Here is a 23692-nt window from a genome sequence, read left to right as displayed (position 1 = left end):
TTAATCATTAAAAATTTGACTTCATGTGACATATATAATAAAAAAGAAAAGACAGCAGTTTCCTATTGCAAACAAACAAACATTATAGTCTTGTAATATGGTAATTATTTCATTGAATTTCAAGTAAATTCACAGAGGAGAGCTTCTTGCAAACAAACTAGTCATGCTTCAGTATTCTGATGACAAGATACAGAATAAATAAAAGTCTGCTCGGAAGGATCTTCACCCCAACATCCCTCATTTTTATATGGTTTAGCGTCTTCCAAGTAACCATGTCTAAATCTTTTCTAGCTCTTCTTGTCTATATTATGAAATGTAATAGCAAGCTCGAGTGCTTTATACTCTGAAACACTGGGATGTGAAAGCCAAAGTATATTAATCTCTGAAAGACTCAACTCTCAAAAATTGTGTGGCCTCTGATTTTTCCTTTAATTTTAGTCAAGGCTGAATTAAAGAACTTGAAATCAGAATTTTTCACAAAATTATGTAATTAGCAAATACTCGTAATTTTACATTTCTGCTTTATATTTTATTTTATTCTGTTCCATATAGATTGACTAGAATCTCCCAAACAAGCTTAAGTAATATGAACAACAAATAATGTGAAAAACAGTGTTTTTCTTTAAAAAAAAAAAACATGAAAATCTTTGCATTATTACCCATTCTATTTATTTTTTATTTTTTTTTTTAGATTTATTTATTTATTCATGATAGACACAGAGAGAGAAAGAGGCAGAGACACAGGCAGACGGAGAAGCAGGCTCCATGCCGGGAGCCCGATGAGACTCGACCCTGGGACTCCAGGATCGCTCCTTGGGCCAAAGGCAGGAGCTAAACCACTGAGCCACCCAGGGATCCCCTATTACCTATTTTAAAGGGAAATCATCCACATTCCATTATTAGGATGTTGACTGGCAGGTCTTTTTTTTTTTTTTTTTTTTTGAAATTTTTGATTTGTGGTTCCTAAATGATTTCTTTTATTGTAGTAAGAAAATATTCACTGGTTCCTGATCTTTTACAGGCTTTGAATTTTATCAAATGCAATTTGCCATCCCTTGAGATTATTGTTTTCCTCAACCTATGAAAGGAATTTAAAAAATATTTTTCTTTTTTTTTTAAAGATTTGTTTATTTATTTTTGAGAGAGAAAGATGGAGTACACACACACAAGCAGGGGAAGGAGCAGAGGGAGAAAAACTCAAGCAGACTCCTTACTGAGCCTGGAGTCCAATGTGGGGCTCGATCTCACAATCTCGAGATCATGACCTAAGCCGAAACAAAAGTCAGACACTTAACCAACTGAGCCAACCAGGTACCCCTAAAATGTATTTTTAAACACAAAACATCTTCACATTTCTACGATAAATTCTCTGGGGTTATGGTAGACAATATATTAAATTTTTGTCACACAAAGGAGTGTGGACTGGCACTGGTAATGTTGAATGGACACTTAGAATCAGAAAAGTTGCAGAACAGCCACCATCACCTTGACTCTCTTATCCTACCTTGGTATGATACAGCAGGACACATCAATGGAGGATCTCCACTGCTGGTTCCTTTACCAATTTACAGGGGGAGTGGGGGTGGTTAGAAGGGATAGAACATGCTCAGTGACCTATGCAACAGAGGGACCTTGCAGGTGAGGGTAGGAGGCTCTGTAAGAAAAGGAGAGCCTTTGGAGCCCAGCCTTGGGAATTAACCAGAGGGCCCCTGATCTTTCACTGAAGCACCCACACTTGCTAAGCTGGCTTTTTGCTAAACTACTGAAAGGTGAGGAAGAGCATTCCAGAGCCAACCAAGTCCTTTTTTTTTTTTTTAAGATTTTATTTATTTATTCATGAAAGACACACAGAGAGACGGAGAGACAGAGACACAGGTAGGGGGAGAAGCAGGCTCCATACCAGGAGCCCGATGCAGGACTCGATCCCCAGACTCCAGGATCACACCCTGAGCCGAAGGCAGGCGCCAAACTGCTAAGCCACCCAGGGATCCCCGAGTCAACCAAGTCTTAATGTACCTCAGTCCCCCTTCAACTTGCTAGTATATTTTAGTATTTTTGCGTATTTGCTCATATACACATCTACAATATATACGCAGGCCTATTTCTTAAAAAAAAAGATTTTACTTATTTATTCATGAGTGACACAGAGATAGAGAGAGAGAGAGAGAGGCAGAGACACAGGCACAGGGAGAAGCAGGCTTCCTGTGGGGAGCTGATACAGGACTCGATCCCAGGACTGCGGGATCACTATCTGAGTTGAAGGCAGACACTCAACCAACTGAGCCACCCAGGTTCCCCCAGGCCTATTTCTATATTTATCTATTTACCTATCATCTCTGCTTATCTATCTACCTCAGCTCTGTCACTTTACTCAACATAGTTTATGGCCTTAACATTTAGTGTCTCATTTGCAAAACAAACTATAATCTCCTATTTCATGAGGTGGAGGTAGTGGTGATACAGTAGTTGGCACAGTGTCTGACACATAATATGCTCAATAAACATTAGTTTTATTATCAGTATTATTCTTGTGTTCCCTTCATTTTCAATATTTTTATTTACATATTTGATTACATTTGATTTTATTTACATATTTGATGATATACAGTATATGACTTTGTAGACTGTGCATAATAGCCTTACAAAATGGCTCCTTGTCCATTTTATGTTCTGTGTCTTGGATTCTTTATCATTAACTCCTATTTTGTTTGATATTTTGTGTATACCATCTTGTTTATGCTTTTTCTGTCACTTTTTAGTTTATTTTGTTTTCGTAAATCACTTCAAGTATCTTCATATTTTAACCTGTTTATTAGTTGCTGTCATAAGTGACATAATAGGACTTATTTCTGTAATCTTATTTTTTATGCTTCCTTAATATTTTGTCTTATTCTCTGCCTCATATGACTAGATATTAATTTTTTTCTGAATACCTTACTTTTAATTTTATTAGTAATTTTCTTTAACTTAAAGACAAGTAACATAAATGTTTCTGTGCCTACTTTTGTTGTCTCACCTGAATATCATCTCAAAAGTATGGCCATTGCCCCAGAAGTATTTTGATAAGGAATTGGATTTTACTGAAGAACATGTTACACTGCAACCATAAGAACCAACATTTTTAAAAATTCTGCTTGAATGACTTTCTTTCCACAGGACTCCTATCTTTGAAAGTCTTCCAATCATGATCATCTCTTCTCTCTCTTTTTTTTAATTTATTTTTTATTTTTTTTAAAGATTTTATTTACTTATTCATGATAGACACAGAGAGAGAAAGAGAGGCAGAGACACAGGCAGAGGGAGAAGCAGGCTCCATGCCGGGAGCCCGATGCGGGACTCGATCCCAGGGCTCCAGGATCACGCCCTGGGCCAAAGGCAGGCGCCAAACCGCTGAGCCACCCAGGGATCCCCCTCATCTTTTCTCTCTATTTTCTTCCTTGAACCTGGTCAGGTTGCATATGCTACTTATGTACTCCCTCTTCTACAATGTGTTTGGGTTGGGCTCAAGTCTTGGGATTCTGCGAGTATAGAAAAAATAATTCACACAGTTCAATAGCTGTGTTCATTTATTGATCATTATGTATGCTTTTTGTGCATGGGGTTGAGATGGAGTGGGAAGATTCAGGGAACCTCACCACACATGTTCGAGCCTATGTTATCAAATTTAACAAAAATTATACTTGATTCTTTGCTTATATGAGATAAGGAATTAATTTGCTTCTTTTCCTTCTTCAATTCCTTTTCAGTATTTTCCACCTTTATTCTGAGATTAAACCCAGACTGCTGTTATTATTGGAATTTGTATATTCTTCATGTTCCCTTTTGAGAAACAGTTACACACACACACACACACACACACACACACACACCCCACACACACAAATCTTCTTTGACTTACAATAGAGTAACACCCAAAAAACCCATCATAAATGGAAAAGGTCACAGGTTGAAAATGCATTTATTACATTTAACCTACTGACCATTATAGGTTGGCCTAGCCTACCTTTTTTTTTTAAGATTTTATTTATTTATTCATGAGAGACACAGAGAGAAGCAGAGACGTAGACAAAGGGAGAAGCAGACTCCTCTCAGTGAGCCCAATGCGGGACTTGGTTCCTGGACTGGGATCACTCCCTGAGCCAAAGGCAGACGCTCAACTGCTGGGCCACCCAGGCATCCCTAGCCTACCTTAAACATGCCCATAAGAGTTATATTTAGCTTACAGTTGGGCAAAATCATCTAACACAAAGCCTATTTTAAAATTAAGTGTTGAATATCTCATGCAATTTATTGAACACTCTACTGAATGAGAGAAACAGAATGACTGTACAGCTACAGAATGATTTTATACGTGTGGGTTGTTCACCCTTGTGATAGTGTGGCTGACTGGGAGCTATGCCACCCACTACCCCGCATCATGAAAGAGAGACATCCTGCATATTGCCAGCCCAAGAAAGGGTCTACATTAACAATTCCAAGTACAGTTTCTACTGAATGGGGATTATTTTCACACCATCGGAAGTCAAAGGATAGTAAGTTGAGGACTATATATATTATGTATTTATATTATAAAATAATCATTTAGGGCGCATGTATTCTTGAGAGCTTGTTTGGAGATTCTAACTGGGGAACACAGGTATTCATGTACACTTGATGGAAGAAAGGTCCTTCTCCATGGAGGAAGGTCACCCTCTTCCACTGAGGGCACAATTTCAGGAGGGACGCACAGGGAGTGATGAGAGCAGGAGAGAGAGCACCCTGCTAGCTAGCCAGATCAGCCAAATCAACCTTGGCAATCAATCAGTGACGGATATCACAGCCAGAGCACGCTCATATTCATAGACCTCATGCATTCTTAAACTTTTGCTTCTTTTAAACATTTTTAGGTGTTGACAGTTTAATTCAATAACTGTACCAAAGATAATAATGTGAAATTTAAGACAAACAATGAGCTTTTGGCATATATTTAGTTTGTAGTGAATTATATCAATAAGACACATGCTTAGATAGATTTTATGTATTGAGATATAAATGGTTACAGTGAAGGATTAGGTTGAGCCTAGAGTTAAATATCCTAGAAAAAGAAGTTTGTGGTCATTTTTCACAAAACAGCCTGGTGCATATCCCAACAGTATTATGTTTACAAAGCCATGAGTTATGATTGCTTTGGATCTACTAGAAGAAATATGCTGGAAATGCAGGTTGCCTCTACCTGGCCTGGTGCCCATCGCCCTGTGAGGTTGGTGGACTCAACATTCCATTGCACATTATATAAAGGGAAGAATTACCAATGGACTTCAGTCAGAATTCTGGCAGCATCCCTCATGAAGGGTGAATAGCAGAATTTGTTTAGAACTTGTCTCTTCATTCTTAATTTATTTAAAACTTTCCAGAATACTACTTCTTTGAATTTGGTATTTTCTACATAATGCTGTCTGGACAGATATGTGGTTAGTTCAAATGCTAACTACGTGTGGGCATTAGCCCTTCTCTTATCAAAAGTTTATGCAGGCAGCATTTGCTGCAATAGTACTGCATAGAAAAACATCTCAGTCTCAGTTGATTGCAAGAACAAACACTTTTTTTTTTCTCACTCACAGTTCTGTTGGGTTAGGTCTACTTGACAGGCTTTCTCATCCATAGCACTAAAATTAAAGTGCTTCTATCCAGAGTGCACTATTATTATATGGAGACCTGAAGTGCAAGAAGACTGGTTGAACCTTTGAGTGCTTCTTAGAGCCCTCCTTTGGACCTGGCACAGTATTCATTCCCCCCAATTCCCACTGTTCATAGTAAATCACGTGGTCAAATGGCTTATCCAATCACTGGTGGGGATCAATAGTATTTATGTTCCGTGATGGGGAGAAAAAAATATTTGTTGAATAATAATATAATCTACCACAATCCATCTTCTTGGTCTCAAATATTGATGTATTTTCCTTCTGCTTTTTTTTTTTTTTTTTTTTTTTTTTTTTTTAATTTTTATTTATTTATGATAGTCACAGAGAGAGAGAGAGGCGCAGAGACACAGGCAGAGGGAGAAGCAGGCTCCATGCACCGGGAGCCCGATGTGGGATTCGATCCCAGGTCTCCAGGATCGCGCCCTGGGCCAAAGGCAGGCGCCAAACCGCTGCGCCACCCAGGGATCCCCTCCTTCTGCTTTCAAAATAAGCTCATACCCTTCTTGAGGAGAACACTCTAAAACACACTGGATTTGAAGTCCAGGGTCTTGTCATATGAGCCTCTACAGAAAGTCCAGATATGGTTCCTCTTGAACTACAGCCCCATGTCCTAAGAGAAAAATTATAGCTATCCTCTTTTGAGTACACACACATGCACACACATATACACTCACAAACACACATACACACACACACACACACACACACACCATATAAAGATAAAACGAGACCTGGATGAAAGCAATACATAATTTCATTAGGAAAGGTGGAAAAGGGGAGGTACAGGCTAGTTGCTGGTCCATAACAAGTCTGAATTCTCTCTGTGAACATGCTTCATAAGAAACGACCTCAGAGTGATGCCCAGGTGGTTCAGTGGTTGAGCATCTGCCTTTGGCTCAGGGCCTGGTCCAGGAATTCTAGGATCAAGTCCCACATCAGGCTCCCCATGAGGGGCCTGCTTCTCACTCTGCCTATGTCTCTGCCTGTCTCTCGGTGTCTCTCATAAATAAATAAATAAAATCTTAAAAAAAAAAAAAAGAAGCAGCCTCAGATCTCAGTGGCTTATGACCACCAACAATTGTTTCTCACACATTGGTCTGCAGGTCAGCTGTGTCCAGGTAGCGAGGCAAGGTCACAAGTGTCCCCCATCTTCTTACTTACAGCCAGGATGGAAGAGCAGCTTTCTGCTGGGACATGTTGCTTCATCAAGGTGGGCAGGGGTGTAAGGGGATTAGGGGATAGATACTGTCATAACCTCCCATATTTCATTAGCTAAGTCATGTGTTCAAGCCCAGCATTAATGTTATACTCAATCTGTGGCAGGAGGAGGGAGAGGGAATATTTGCTGAACAATAATAGAACCTACAAATAATGAGATATTTTAGGTAATTTTTCCTTTTCCAAAGGAGCCCATTTAAGTAATTTTTCTTAACACTGGAAGATCCCAGGGAGCTGTTTAATGTTCTTCATGTAAATTAATTTTGTAAGCACAAGATTAAGTGATACTTACCCATTGAATAAACGTAAAGGAAAAGTGCATAGTGGTATATAAATTCCACTTTGTACGGAAAGCTGAATAACACACAGTTCAACAGAGAATTGGGAATCAGTTCGAATTACCAATAAAAAAGGGCAAGAGACAGAATGATACAGATGAATTTCACATAAATTCAAATAAATTCAATAAGGTAATCTGTAATTCTTTCCCTATCTGTGCTGCCTTAATGAAAAAGTAAATAATTCCCAGGGCACTAGACTAGGTTTATTTGAGAGGCCAATGTTGGATGCGCACAGAAGAATTAGAGCAGAAAGAATTCATGAAGTTACAAAAAAGATTGATCCCATGGTTAGGGAAGTTATATGTCTGCCTCAGAATAGTCTGTCTTTCTCTATAAAGTTGTCACAATATTTCCGAGTAACCAAGTACTGAGGCTAATATCAGAATGTCAACATGGTTAAAACTGTCCATTAATCAGGCAGGGCTTGTGATAAATCTCCAAGAACCTTAGAAAAAAGCAGAGTGTAAAGAGATAAAACAAGCTTATTTTTCCATCTCTTCGAAGGATGGAAACTTGGATGGGCCTTGCCCAAACATGACTACATGGCTGTGAGAGTCATATTCTTTGGCATTACATATTATAGCATCACATCAGTGCATCCAAAACTCAAATGCTCAGCCCCTGTGAATATATGGGTGCTACCACCATGTCACAAAAATCAGACTTTACATGCCTTGTGGGTTAGTTCATTCTACTTTTTTTTTAATTTTTATTTATTTATGATAGTCACACACAGAGAGAGAGAGAGAGAGAGAGAGAGAGGCAGAGACATAGGCAGAGGGAGAAGCAGGCTCCATGCACCGGGAGCCCGACATGGGATTCCATCCCGGGCCTCCAGGATCGCGCCCTGGGCCAAAGGCAGGCGCTAAACTGCTGCGCCACCCAGGGATCCCTCATTCTACTTTTTTAAGACCAATTTTCCTTTGGCATTTCTGAGTCCAGCTCATAGCCACTTCAATGGATAAAAAGATACTTTCAAATCAAGCAAGACATCATAAAGCTAAAGAAATCACACATTTCTAGAAAGCTAAGTCTTTCTAGAAAAATCACTGATAAGTATCAAACTAGATGAAAAATTTGTAAAACCTAAACTGAAGTAATAGGTGAGGAAAGACGTTTAAATTCATTGTTTGGAAAACTAGATATTATAATTTGCATGTTCCTCCATTGATTTTACCAAGTCCCGGCTTTAATTAAAAAACAAAACAAAACTTAGCTTTCATCAAGGAATAATATTTGTAGTCCTTCTGGTACTGAATGGTCGGGCAGTGTAGAGAACACATCTTCCACAAAGAAGCCTGAATTAGGCATGCTATATGCAGATAAGTCAAGGAAAGCAAAAATAAGAATGAGGAAGTTGTTTGCCAAAAATAAAAGACATCCTTTATTTCTCATTTAACATGCTTACTAAAATAAATAAATAAATAAATAAATAAATAAATAAATAAAATAATAAATAAATAAAATAATATGCTTACTTAGCAGCTAATATGTACAAAGTACTGTATATAGTACAGTGTATATGCATATATACATACATACACATATATATTATATAGGCCCAAGAGAACACTCAAATAAGTCAAACATGGAATCTTGTCTCAGGAGCTCACGTTTCTGGAGTGGAGACTAAACATTCACTCACACACATGCACACACACATACACACCTGTAATACAAGGTAGAAACTATGAGCATTCAGAAAAAAGTAATCAGTAATTTAAAGCACAAGAATCAGGAAAATGATGCCCCCCAGTCGAAATGAAATCCAGAATGCCAAAAGGTATTAATGCAACATCCTGAAAATGTCGGGAAAAAGTTAACTTTTAGTGAAAGGTCATCACAGATGAGAAAAGGAAAAGAACATTGCTAGCAGCCATAAGATAGAAAGAATTCAAGCAGGAGGGAAAACGTTGGCAAGCATAGAGAAAGAGGTTATTTCAATTACTCAAGTATGTGAATGGTAAATTAATGATTTTTGCACACTGGCAGAAATTAATGAAATTGCCAGTCCCTGACACCCTTTATATTAGGGTCCTTAAGATAATTGCAAATGTGATTAGAAACACTATAAGTTAATAGAATTTTTTGGATGAGAAAAGGAAATCAGTCCAAGAATGGATGAAATATGAATACACACCTTTTATGTGTATATATATATATATACACATTCAAATAAATACACACAAATTAATATAAGTATATTTAAAATAATATAAGTGGATACTCACTTAGGACAGTTTTAGAAATGGGTGATCTTGGGTGATCTTACTACTTATAGATTAGTTGTTTTTACCTTTGAAATCTGGGATTTACAAGTACAATTTATCCAGCACAATTTATAATCGCTTCAAAGAACACAGAATACAACATGGCAGATAATCCTGGTTTTCTAAGAGTCAGGCCCACTTATGTGACTTCTATAAGGAAATAACTTGTCACATAAATAAGGGAAAAACAAAAGATATAATATTACAGTGTGATAATTAGGTTTTAGGTATTATTCCACATGATATTTCCTTTGTATTCCATTCTATTAGAAGGATATGGATGAAGGTCAAACACTGAGCAGCCTAACATATCCAAAGGCAGCTTTGTTTTCTTTATTTTTACCTTCTTAGAATAAATAGCTCAGTGTTGTGATTATTTACTTTAATTCTTTCTTGTTAAAAAAAAAAAAAAACTCTAAAGAAAGGTTTTGCCTATCTGAAGAAGTACTTGTCCGGCTGCACACCAAAGTATTTAAATGTAGAACTTCCACTATTCTTGTATTACATAGAATCATAATTCTACTTATGACTATTATTTGGGATTTACTTTTTGTAAGAGATTGGATTTGGGGAAGAACTGTAAACTTATTTATAATATTAAAATCTGTGAATTTTCAACTTTATTTTCACCAGTAAATCTGGCTTGTGTAATTTTAATTTTGAGGTCAGAATTGAATCCATTTTGTAAATATTTCATGGGTGCTTGAAAAGAAGATGAGTTCTTTCTCTGGGTAGGGACAAAGGAAACAAAGTTTATTATACCAATCTTCTGCTTCTTATTTATATTTGCTATCTAAACATCAGCAATTTAGGGGATCCCTGGATGGCCCAGTGGTTTAGTGCCTGCCTTTGGCCCAGGGCATGATCCTGGAATCCCGGGATTGAGTCCCACATCAGGCTCCCTGCATGGAGCCTGCTTCTCCCTTTGTCTGTGTCTCTGCCTCTCTCTCTCTCTTTCTCTCTGTGCCTCTCATGAATAAATAAATAAAATCTTAAAAAAATTAGCAATTTAGGTTTAGTCTAAGTTCTTCCCATAAATTCCACCTCCCTACATTCTGTCATGGTTAATTATATGGATTAGGAGGCAGGCTGACTGTTTAAAATCCTGGTTCCGCTCTTACCAGCTGTGTCACCTTGGTCATATTAATGTCTCTATTAAGATTTCCACTTGTGAAATGCAAATAATGGTCCTCTATATCTTAAGAACAGCTTTAGATGAAAAGATATGGAGAAACACATAGCAATTGACAGTGTCTGGCACATAAAAGGGTCCATAAACATTAGTTTTCATTATTATTGGTATTATTATTGGTATTTTGGTATTACTAATTTATTATTATTGGTATTATTATCATCATGCTCAGTTCATTTCTAATATTTTAAAAATTTGTTAATTTTCTTTTCCCTTTTACAGGTATGTATTTGCAGAGAGATGGAAAGATTGGCCTTTCATCAAACTGATCAGAATGCTTTCAGCATGTTGGCCAGTGATTCAAAAGCAGGCATTTTTTCGACTAAGCTACCAGAAGAATAGATCTAGAGAGAGATCCTCTCTCTTGCTGCATTAAAACCACCAGGACAGGGGCGCTTAGGTGGTCCAGTTGGATAAGCGTCGGACTCTTGATTTTGGCTCAGGTCATGATCTCAGTCAGGGGCATGAGATCCAGCCCCACATCAGACTCCAAGCTCAGCATGGAGCCCGCTAAAGAGTATCTCTCTCCTTCTCCTTCTCCCACTCCCCCAACACCTCCCCACTGTCTCTCCCTCTCGAAAAAGACAACCCCCCTGGAGAAACTTTAAAAATCATTCCTGCTCTGATTTTTGATTTGCTAGATAGACTGTCGGAGACAAGCATGTAAATAGCAGAAAGAGCAAAGGCAGTGTCCCTATTGAGAGGCAGGTCTGGGAGAGACAGAATGGCCTCAGCCTAGCCACAGGTAGCAAACATTCCTGAGCTGGCGCACATCCATCCGTCCAGATGCTGTGGGTAGAAACCAGGCCTAACAATGGAATCCCCTATAGGAGGAAGAGGAAGAAAGGGCAGGCTCAGAAAATTAGATAAAAATTGGAATGGGCTTAAGTCAGACAATGGGTGGCATGGTTTCTCTGTTCCAGCTAAGCCCAGACTTTAGTGGGAAAGATACGCCTCCCACCTAAGTAGTTACATTACCTCTTGGAGAGCCTCTGGAACCATCGAGGTGAGAGAATTCGTTTTTTTTTTTTTTAATTTATTTATTCATGAGAGGGGGGAGAGAGAGAGAGAGAGAGAGAGAATGAGAGAGGCAGAGACACAGGCAGAGGGAGAAGCAAGCTCTATGCAGGGACCCTGATGCGGGACTTGATCCTGGGCCTGGGGATCACACCCTGGGCTGAAGGCATGTGCTAAACCGCTGAGCCACCCAGGCATCCCAAGGTGAGAGAATTAGTTAAGAAAAAGGATGGTGATGGTGCAGGGAAAGCCTCACAGAGAATCCATGTGGCAACTCTAAGGGATGAATAGATATCCACCATCGAGGAACAAGGAGTGGATACAGAGAAAGATACAAGGAAATACAAGGGAAGATGCAAGGAAAAAAGACAAAACTGGAATGAGCTAAAATCAGCAGAGAAATGAAAAACTCAATTTTAAATAGGATAAATAAATCTCGTAGGTTAGTAAACAAGCCAGATGTTTGCATTCCAGCCATTTAGACTTGGGCTACTTCCCCTCCACGTGCCTCCATTTACTCACTTGTTAACCAGGCATCACACGGCATCCACCTGCCAGAGGTGAGGGAATCAGGTGAACATAAACCACTTAGCCCATGGTAAGCAAGCCAAGAAGATTAGGTTTTATTACCTTACTATATTTGCAGTGGTTTTTGGTTCATTGCCCTTGTTGCTTCATCTTTAATATCTTTAAATTAGAGGATACAAAATGAGCAAGTAACTTCTTGAATGATAATACACAGTGCTACTGGAGGGTCGAGTGAAAAGCACACCAGTGTTGCTGGAGGGCAAGCAACTATTTAGGGAAAAGAAATCAAAAACACAAATGAAGAGCCTGAAAACTTAATGTTTTCCCACTTTAACTCAGTAATTCTCCTTCTGGGCATCTACCCTAAGTAAATATTCTGAAATCTGTAGAAAAATATTTATGCCTAAAATTTCATTACAGTATCATTTATGATAGAAAAAAAAAAACACAGGCCTGGGAAGATTTCAATAAGGCAGCTATGAAAAATAATGTTTACCAAGCATTTACAACTCCATAGAAAATGTATATGAATAAACGAAGAGAGGAGGACACAACACCTGTGTACATTATAATCATAACCCCACATTTGTTTATGTATCTGCATAAAAAAAATCAAATTGCATAAGAATGCTAATGGCTACTTCGAGCGGTAGGATTATGTGTAAATTTTCCCTTTTACTTTGTTATATTTTTTAATTTTCCAAAATCAACATTTATTAGCTCTATTCTAATAATATTCTTTATGCAGAGACTGGGTGATTCTGAGCTTAAGGCAGTTGAGGCACACAGGCTCTCTCGTAAAGATGTGTGCTGGGAAACACTTGGGGCTCCCCCCATCTCTATGCCTTTCCGATGGATTTCCTTGCGAATGTTTCTTCTCTATAGCGAGAGCATTAAATGACAACCCTGTGCAGGCACTCGTGACCCTCGGCTGTTTACGTGGAAGGTGACAATAACAATTGTGACCTGGAATGCATCCCAAGCAGCCCTTCAAGCCAGTAGTGATATTTCACAGGGTAGAGCAGTCTTGTGGAAGGAAAACACTCCCTGCGTCTTTGGAACTTCCCAGTGCGATGACGCAGGCCACCTGCCAGGCCTCTCCTTGCCACCCCTCCCATCTTCTCTAGCATCACATTTCCTCTTTTTCATTCAGCTGCAGTCCACACTCCGGGTGCTGCCTGGCTCGCCCTGACCCTTGGTCGTGATGCCACTGCGCTACTGCTGTGCTTGTCCGCGCCTCCCTCCGCTCCAGAAATCAGATGTCCCCCCAAAAATCCAAGTTCATGCAGGACTCTTTCATGGACAAATAAGCTTTCTCCTATTTATTGACACAAGAGTCACTTGGTTGTCTTTTAAAAATACATGTGTTATTTATAATACAACTGTTGTTCTTTATTACAAACAAATTTCCTTAGGAAAATAACTCCTCTTGATGCTGTAATACACATATTATTGAATAACTGACATGTATGGTCCATAGTACAATGAAGAATCATCTGCCCAATAAAAAAAGCATGTGATCAGGGAAGTGGTCAAATGAATAATTTTTTTTCTCTCTCCAACACTACATATCTAATGGTTACATTTGTAAAGCTTATTCCTGAAGTATACAATTTTGAAAATAATGACCAGCAGAAAAATTTCAGGAGTAATGTTTTAAATCATTTTTGGGGAATCCATTATTGCCAGACTTCTGAAAGGAAAAATCTAAATTGTGAGCTTCAATATTTTCCAGTTGTTTATTTACCAAGGCCTGGAGAATTTGGGAACCTGGAATCATATCACAGTTGGAATCCATGGCAATTGTATGTTCGTGTTCTTAAGATGCCTCCCAAGCATCTGTTGGATATTGGTATATTCTGAAAAATTCTGTTGTGTTTCTTATGATATTACTGATACCAAATGGTGATTTTCTTACTTACTGAATGATTATTTTGCTCTGTTCATATATTTTTTATTCTCTTCTGGGAGATTTATATGGCAATATGAAAAAGTAAGCTACCAATTTTCCACAGTGGCTGTATTTTCCTGCCATTCTAGAAATTTTCTGGAATAAATATTCTATTACTGTCATCCACTAAAATCTGAGTAGCTTTGAGTATATTTCTGTTGTTGATCCCAGAGCGGGCCGGTTCTGAATTCCTCCAGGCAACAAGACTAAATGGCAACAAGTGCACTGAAGGGGCTGGAAACGGCTGAGATGTGTGGGTACAACCTGGCAGGACTGCTGCTCTCTGCTCGAGAGGACGACTTTCCTAAAAGCCACGGATGAAACCTTCCCTCCTGTTCACAGGGACTCACAGAATATATGCAATAAATTTCAAATACCAATGACCTGGAGAGTAAACAGGATGACCAGGTCTAAACATGTTCACGATCTTCTTGGAAATCAGCTGTTTGCTGCATCAGATATTTCCTTCATCTTTACGAATGACACAGCAGTAGTGCAGTCTTCAATCCCACTGCCTCAGGCGATAATGCCTCAGAGATAGGATGTGGTGTCAAATAAGCATCTTCAATTTAGAGATGGAGGCACCAGGCTGGAGCTGAGCTACAAGATGAAACTCCTGATCTTCAATGACAGTCTCTGCCCGGGGGTCCTCCTCCCTCTGGATCAGGGTGAATAGACTGGAAAACACATCTAATTTGCTTCAAATGGGTTTCTGATGGCGAGTCACACTATCCCTGCTGAAGCAAGATCTCCTGGGAGCGGTGACCCACGGACACTAGAGGGAGAATCTTCCAACGTGCAGCTCTTGATGGTTTGGGAGCCCAAGAAGAGACCAGCAGCAGCAGTGAGGCCTCAGCCTCGAGGCGTGAGGGGGCTTTTTGCATGATTAGTTTTACATTGTGTATCTGGAAGGGGAGAAGTCCCCACCAATTTGATCCTAGCTTGCAGTCTACACTCTGGAAGAGACCCCATCGATCCTGAGGTGTGAGCCCAGAGGTAAAGACGAAAGCTATGGCCATCCTAGAAGCTTCCAGAACAAAAACAACAGGCTTTTCAAGGTGGAGCCATCTCCCTATGTGAGCCCAAACTGACAGCTTACAAACTTCTCACCCCAGGCCCTATAACTGATCAGTTTTTCCTATTAATATCCTTGAAGAATATACCAGGGCTCACAATCACTTTTCTCTCTTTTTTTAAATCTTCTTTCTCTTTCTTTTTTCTAAATTCACATTACCTTTTACTCTGTGTTTTTTTTTTAAGGTATAATAGCTATATCATATAATCCACTCATTGTAATTTCACAATTCAATGATTTTTAGTAAATTCATGGAGCTGCACAACCATCACCGCAATCCAAGATGAGAACATTTTCATTACCCACCCCCCAAAATTCCCAGGAGCATGTGTGTGGTCTGTCTCTGCTCCCATCTCCAATCACAGGCAGCAGCTAGATCCACATGTTATCTTTATAAATTTGCCTTTTCTGACTATTCCTTTAAATAGGAGCATTGGGATATATCATCTTCTGTGCCTATCACAATGGTTTTGGGTTTCATTCATGTTGTAGTAATATTTCAGTATTTAATTCCTTTTAATGACCCAACAATATTCTTCTGTATGGGTATACCCCATTTCATTTATCTGTTCACTAATTTATGGACATTTGGATGTTTTCAGTTTCTTATGAATAGCCCGGCTGAGAACAGTCATGCACAAGTCTATCTGTGGACATCTGTCTTCATTTTCTTTAGATACAAAAATATTTTTTTTAATTTAAATCTTTTTTTAAAAGATGTTTTTAATCTATTTTGGGGGGAGGGACAGAGGGTGAGAGTCTCAAGCAGACTCCCCACTGTGCATGAGGCTCAAGGTGTAGGTGGGGGGAAGCTCAATCTCACAACCCTGAAATCATGACCTGTGTGGAAACCGAGAGTCAGACACTTAATTGACTCAGCCACCCAGTTGCCCCTCCTTAGGTATATTCTTAATAACAGAATCACTGGGTCATATGGTAAGTAAACTTCTCAAGAAATTGCCAAACTTGTCCAAAGTGTTATTCCATTTTACATTTCCACCAGTTTCTTTACATCTTTGCCAACACTTCCTTTTGACTGTCTTTTTGATTGGGGCCATTTTTGTGTACATAAACAGGTATTTCATTGTGGTTTTATTGTGCATTTCCATACTAAGGAATAATGTTGAGTACCCTTCCATGGACTTATTAGTAATTTGCATGTCTTCTTTGATGGAATGTCTGTTCAAGCCTTACACTCACTTTTCACTGGGTGGTCTTTCTTCTTCTTAACTCAGACTTGATGACCGAATGGACTCTCCAGAGCCTCTGCTCATCTCTTTCCCTAGTCCTTTATTCTCCTTTTATTTTTTTTTTTCATTCACCAAATATTTATTGAGGCTTGAATAACATAGGCACATTAGGAAAGAAAGAGAAGAAAAGAAAGAAAGAAAGAAAGAAAGAAAGAAAGAAAGAAAGAAAGAAAGAAAGAAAGAAAGAAAGAAGAAAGAAAGAAAGAGAAAGAAAGAAAGAAAGAAAGAAAAGAAAGAAAGAAAGAGAAAGAAAGAAAGAAAGAAAGAAAGAAAGAAAGAAAGAAAGAAAGAAAGAAAGAAAGAAAGAAAGAAAGAAAGAAAGAAAGAAAGAAAGAAAGAAAGAAAGAAAGAAAGAAAGAAAGAAAGAAAGAAAGAAAGAAAGCCCTGCATATATTTTTGGTAACTGTGCTCCATGAATTAACATATGTATGAAGTCATGTGAGGTTTTTAGTTTTCGTTCTCTCTCACCTGGATTCTTCATTCTCCCTTTAAAGCTCCCAGTCACCACTGTACAAATTAAAATTGATTTCAATTCATGCTGAACTTTTCCCTGTTTCCATACTATATTACTGATTAAAATCTGTCTTTATTGCTTCAACCAGTGTCTGGCTTGGCTTATCTTTGACATGAATGATCTATTATTTGGATGTTTTCTAGCTGGGAAGAGGGATTAATAGTGACTTACAACTTCCCCAGCATTCTATCAGGTGATTGAGCTTCATAGAAACAATAACCAACTTTCAGAGAAATTTGCACAATTCTTCAAAAAAGTAGTTGATTTTTGAAAATTTTTTTCAAAAATGATTTTCTCAAGTTAAAAATAACACCATCTGTCAAATAAAGAAAGGAAAATAGCACTAACAGTTATCAGCACCCTGAGAAAACCACCATTTTCATTTTAGAGTATTTTCTGGATATTTTTTCTATATATGTTTTACATAATTATAATAATACTATTTATACAATTTGCCTATAGTTTTTCACATAATACTTTTGCATCAGTATCTTTTCCTGTTATTACCAAAAATTATACAGTTGCATAATATTTCATCATTTGGTAGAAACTACTTGTTTTAATAACTTTCTATGTTAGCATATTTAGATTTTTCTATTTTTTAAAAAAAATTTGTTTATTTGAGAGAGAGAGAGAACATAAGCAGGGAGAGGAGCAGAGGGACAAACAGATTCCCCACTGAATGAGGAGTCTGATGCAGGGCTTGATCCCGAGACCCCAGGATCATGACCTGAGCCAAAGTCAGACACTTAACTGCCTGAGCCACCCAGGTGTCCCATAGATTTTTACAATGTTTTTATACCATACATAATGCTATGGTGGATACCCTTTGGCATAGTTTTTTTTTGTTGTTGTTGTTATATTTAGAATTATTTTGTTAGGTTAGAGTTCTAAATATGGATCAAAATACATGAATAATTGGTTAAGCCAAACTAAATATTTATTGAGCCTCGTGCGCTCAAAGCAGGGTGTTACAAGCTCAGATAAATGGCATAGCATTGAGGATAAATTATTCATAAAACTAGAGACATAATCTCTCAATCACTGGGAAAGATGAGTGGTCATTTGGGGGACCAGGTGGGTGGGAAGTAAATCACACTAATGGCCTTGGCTTAGTCTTCATCTGCTGTCACCAGAGATGATTACGTTGACTTGGTATCGGAAAAAGGTATAAGGACTTTCAATTCTAAAACTTAGGAAGTAACACAGATTTATTAGTCAATTCATAATCTAAATAAGTGGTGCAAGGCATAAAACAATCAAACCCAGAAATATCTCCAAAGCATGTAATCATTTTTATATCATTCAATCCACACCACAGGGCACATTAATGCTAAAAAGACCAGGAGTGGGAAATGGTGTCATTAGTATGTAGCAGCAATTGCCTTATTAATGATTCAAAGCTCATTTTTCTCAGGCAAGTGAGATTCATGTGGAAGTTTTACCATGATAATCCCTTTCCCAGATTGCAGGTAACCAGAAAGGAAATATGATGTTGTGGTCCGACTTTGGGGATGGGAGGCCATCTCACTGTGAAAACTGGGACCTGCCTGCTCCCTGTGTGCCTCCCTATTCTCATGCCACCCCATATCTCCTAAATGCCTTGGGTCCCATCCTTTTTTTGCTGTAAGGACTTGGCTTCATGTGACTTTTTATTTGCAACCTTTTGGTCTACCTTCTCCTATCTGCAATAAAAATAATCATGTGTGTTTCCTGAGCTATAATTCTAACAAGGCAGAGATAGTAACTGTCTTGTTCATCATGCATATCAAGTATCCAAGCAATGACTGGTATATAGTAGGGCTCAAAAAAAAAAAAAAAAAAAAAAAAAGATCATTCAATTAAACAAATGGAAAAAAAAAAAAGGTGCCTAAGGGCACCTGGGTGGCTCAGTGGTTGAGTGTCTGCCTTCGGCACAGGTCATGATCCCGGGGTCCTGGGATTGAGTCTTGCATCGGGTTCCCTGCCTGGAGCTTGTTTCTCCTTCTCCCTATGTCTCTGCCTCTCTCTCTAAGTCTCTTATGAATAAATAAATAAAATCTTAAAAAAAAGAAAGGTGTCTGATCCCTTCAGGAGTTTGCCTACTGGTAACTCATACTAAAATATTACTCATGTTGTGGGTTATTCTAATTAGGTAACCATGGTATTTCACCAAAGCTATTCTGCACACTAAATTAAAGGAATAAGAAATGTGGGAGTGGGGCATCTGGGTGGCTCGTCAGTTAAGTATCTGACTCTTGATTTTGGCTTAGGTCATGATCTCAGGCTCATGAGATCGAGCCCCATGTTGGGCCTGTGCCGAGTGGGGAGCTTGCTTAAGATTCTCTCTCCCCCATCCCCTCGGCCTCCACTCCCACTTTTCCCACTTTTCCTCTCCTGTCCCCCTCCAAAACTAAAAAAGGAAATGTGGGAGTCTCAAGTATTAGAAAAGTCATTAGGAGAGATGAGGGGATGGATGAGAGAAGTGATTTGCCATCTGCTCTAGCTTCAGGCCCTAAAGATCATGTCAGTCCCCTTCTCAAACTTCATGGTGTTCTGTTGCCTTTAAGAGTCTGTCCACCTGCTTAGACAGGCCTTTAAGGCTGCCACCTCTGAAGCCCAAGGATCAAGAAGGCTCCTTGAGGGGCATGGTCATGCTGAATTCAAATCTCAACTTCCCTGCAGTCTATGACTGCAGCTTTGAGCAACTCACAGAAGCTCAGGGAGCTCCAAACTTCTCATCTATGAATGGGAAAAAAATAATGTGTCTGGCAGGACACCCTAATGATAATGAGATGCTAGGGATATAGCAGCTCAGACAGGGTTTGGCACACAGCGAAGGCTCAGCAGCCAGAGCCGCTCCTTGTTGCCACCACTGCCCTTCAGCATGCACTTCCTCGGCCAACGCTGAGTTATCTGTTCTTCAGTCACGCTGAGCTGTACAACTTGTGTTTATCTGTTCACATTGCTTCTTTGACTTGGGACTCTGCCCTCCTCTTCTTCACTACCTGTATTTATTCCTTCCCTGACTGCCTATTAACCACCTGCGGTGTGCAAGATTGTATGCTACACATCAGCACATGGTGATGAGCAAGAGAAGACAACGTCTCTGCCTGGTGGAGCTCAGATCTCAATGGAGGACATATAATTACAAAATGGGAGGAGAACTAAGTAGTCTTGCCCCTATTCCATGCAAGCCTCAAACCAAACCATGTTTCTGGATGGCTTAGCACTCACTTGCACATACACTGGCCATGAGATACCAGTACAGAGATAGCAATGAGCATATAATGTTTCTGCCTCTTTTCTATATTTCCAAGCTATTTGCCATTCTGTTTCAGTTTTGCTGTCCAAGAAACAGACATGGAGCCAATGATTTAGGTTTAGTGATTTAGTAAGGAAGAGCTCCCAGAAGAAAGCTGTAAAGAGGCAAGAGAAGTAGAATAAAGAAAGAAGAAACAAGCAAGGTTTGATCTTGAGGAAGTCCCAGCCTCACATTGCTCTCACAGACTACGCTGGGATAAACATGACCTTGGAGACTGTTGCTCTACCTTGAGGTAGAGAAACTGGGATCTTGTCCTCCCATGCCATTCAGTCATTGACTATGGACCAACACGAGGTAGGGGATTGGGGCTGGATGTAAACTCCCAGGCACAGAATAGTTCTCTGAAGGCTGCCAGTAGAGGCCATTGGCCATCAGCCATTAGCAGAGGCTGGGGCAGGAGAGCACAGAGCTCAACAAAGAGATAGGAAGGGATTTGGACAAAAATCAAAGAATGTTAAAGAGTGTCTCCAAGGGGCGCCTGGGTGGCTCAGTGGTTGAGCATCTGCCTTCAGCTCAGGGATGGTCCTGGGGTCCTGGGATCAAGTCCCGCATGGGGCTCCCCTGCAGGGAGGCTGCTTCTCCCTCTGCCTGTGTCTCTGCCTCACTCTCAGTGTCTCTCATAAATAAATGAATAAATAAATAAATAAATAAATAAATAAATAAATAAATAAAATCTTAAAAAAAAATAAAAAGAGTCTCTCCAAACCAGAGACTGCTGCTACCTCCTATTTTCTGCTGGTAGAAGTTCATTCCTAATCAGCCTATGCTCTCCTCATGAGTATGCTCCTTCTACTGGACCAGATATCTACCAAACTGATGGGAACCCTAACCCTTTCTAGGTATCCTGGGGATTTCTCTCATTATCTGGTGACTCAGAGTTGATATATTTCTTATTATTTACCTGCTGGACTGCAAGATGTCTTTCTAAAAACTGTCCCACTAATGACCTTAAAATATCTCAGCAAAAGACTGTTTCAACCTCAGAGAGATTAAGCAGGTCCTGAGAAGAGAGCCCAAGCTTTCATTAATGAGTAACACAACCATTTCCTAGCATTTGGGCCTGACAAATTGTGTCAGGGAGTCCATGTCACGGCATCCCACATAAGGGTTACATACATTTATTTATTTATTTATTTATTTATTTATTTATTTATTTTTTAAGGGTTACCTTTAATGCAGCATTGGTGTGTGATTCTATTATAGCTTCTAAGCACAATTGCACAAACTTGAGCCACCACTCAGTACCATCACAGTTGTGTTCAAAGAAGCACCAGTATGGGACTAAAGGGTAATAGAAAAATAAATCAAACCCTTCGTTTAGTTATGCCAAGAGGCGATTATAGGTAATGATGCATGTGTGCAAAAATCATGCATTCTCTTTTCCATTTTGCTCTCTTTCCTTCCTTTATATCCTATGGGTGGAACCCCAAATTCTCTTTCAACCCAAACTCCAAAAAGACCTTGTTTTACAAAGTCAGACCTGGAAGGCTCTCCTGTCTCTCACCCTTCTCTTCCATGCCTGTTCTCTTCCTGTGGTCAGGGGTGGTTTGCCTTCAGCTGGCTTCTCTGGCTCCTCAGGTTCTGATGGTATTTAAAGGTTCAGAAGCTGACCAGGCAAAACAGAATGCATGTCATATCACAGCAGAGGAGGAAGGCCTGTGAGAGGATTCTACTAACTGTGGGGCAAGAAAAATAATGTGAGCGCTCCTCTCACCTTGTCACGCCAGCCTTCCAGATTGCCCTTAATGCATTCCCATGAGCCACTGGGGCATTATGCAATGAACACACTCAAAGGCCCAGGAGTCACCGTAGGTTAGAGTCATTCACGGCTAAATGAGTCCTGAGAAGTCCTCCTCCGAAACAGTCCTTGTAACAGGACTATTGACTACTCTGCTAACATTAAGACACCTGGGTCAGATTTACTTTTCTCATGACTTTCTTTAAAGGTAAATATAGTGGGGATGCCTGGGTGGCTCAGCGGTTGAACATCCGCCTTCAGCTCAGGGCATGACCCCGGAGTCCCGGGATCGAGTCCCGCATCGGGCTCCCTGCATGGGGCCTGCTTCTCCCTCCTCCTGTGTCTCTGCCTTTCTCTCTCTCTGAGTCTCTCATGAATAAATAAATAAAATAAAATAAGTAAAGGTAAATATAGTGAACAACTGCAATATGGTAGGACCTCAGGGACTCTCTCTAGGGCTCCCCAGACCCACAAATTTTTTTCTTTTATTTTCTTTTCTTTTTTTCAAGATTTTATTTATTTATTCATGAGAGACAGAGACAGAGACACAGGCAGAGGGAGAAGCAGGCTCCATACAGGGAGCCTGATGTGGAACTCGATCCTGGGACTCCAGGATCACACCCTGAGCGGGAAGGCAGACATTTAACCGTTGAGTCACCCAGGCGTCCCACAAATTTTTCTTTTCATTGATCTTACTGCTAAAAATATTTTGATAGAGCAAAAAAGAGAAGAAAACCCAAAACCCCAAAATACAAAACCAGCCCTGGCAGGAAATCTGTCAAAGGCTTTCTGGAGCAGGGCCTCAAGTGGTGTGATGTCATAGGGACAGGAGTTCACAGGGAGAGGGGCACATTGTGATTGGGGAAAAGGAAGCAGAAAAGGGATGTTGAGGTCTTCAAGTTAAATTTTATCTGTGTCAAAGCTCTGCCTGGGAGTGCTTATTCTTTACTTTCCCCTACCTCCGTTTCTGGACTGGTATCATAAGGAACATGCTAGCTAAGTCACATATCTATTGAGAGCATATTTTATAAGCAAAAATGGGAAGCCATGGTCTGATGGTCAGTTTATTTTTCCAGCTTTATTGAGATATGATTGACATAAGAAATTGTGTAAGTGTGAAGTGTACATGACTATATATGTACATATAAAATATATATTTATAATATGTATGTATAATATATAATATACATTATATTCTAATATATGCATATAAAATATGTGTGTATATATATTTATAAATATATATAGATAAATGATGACCCAGTAAAGTTAGTTAATGCCTCCATCACCTCACATAGTTACCATTTTTTGTGCACGTTGAGAACAGTAAGATCTACTCTTTTAGCAACTTTCAAGTATATAATACCATGTTGTTAACTATAATCACCGTGCTGCATATTAAATCCCCAGAACTTGTTCTTAATTATAACAGTTTTTCTTTTTAAAAAATAAAGTGCCTCTGATTATATAAATTTTGAAAAATATAAAAATATATTAAATATAAATGAGTTGTAAATAATATTTTTACTATGGGTCTTATATAAAGGGACTGTCATTACTTTTTGCATAACATACACATTTACTTTTGGAACCATGGTGCTGATGGCAACTGA

General features: G+C 39.2%; 1 long non-coding RNA gene across 6 annotated transcripts in view; it reads left to right on the top strand.

Moving 5' to 3' along the window:
* The window catches only part of LOC140604808 (uncharacterized), a 33871-nt gene extending 19787 nt beyond the window's left edge, over positions 1-14084 (top strand). Inside the window, exons 5-6 of one of the 6 annotated variants that reach the window (XR_012007631.1) lie at positions 6785-6891; positions 13401-14084. This is a non-coding gene — a long non-coding RNA (uncharacterized lncRNA). Of the gene's footprint in view, positions 1-6784; positions 6892-10924; positions 11706-13400 lie in introns of those variants that run through there. The other 5 variants (XR_012007638.1, XR_012007630.1, XR_012007635.1 and 2 more) reach the window with 5 other exon arrangements.
* The last annotated feature ends 9608 nt before the right edge of the window (positions 14085-23692 follow it).

The sequence above is a fragment of the Canis lupus genome, chromosome 15 (assembly GCF_048164855.1).
Source record: "Canis lupus baileyi chromosome 15, mCanLup2.hap1, whole genome shotgun sequence".
In the NCBI taxonomy this organism is placed as follows: domain Eukaryota; kingdom Metazoa; phylum Chordata; class Mammalia; order Carnivora; family Canidae; genus Canis; species Canis lupus.
This window is presented reverse-complemented; position numbering and strand designations above follow the sequence as displayed.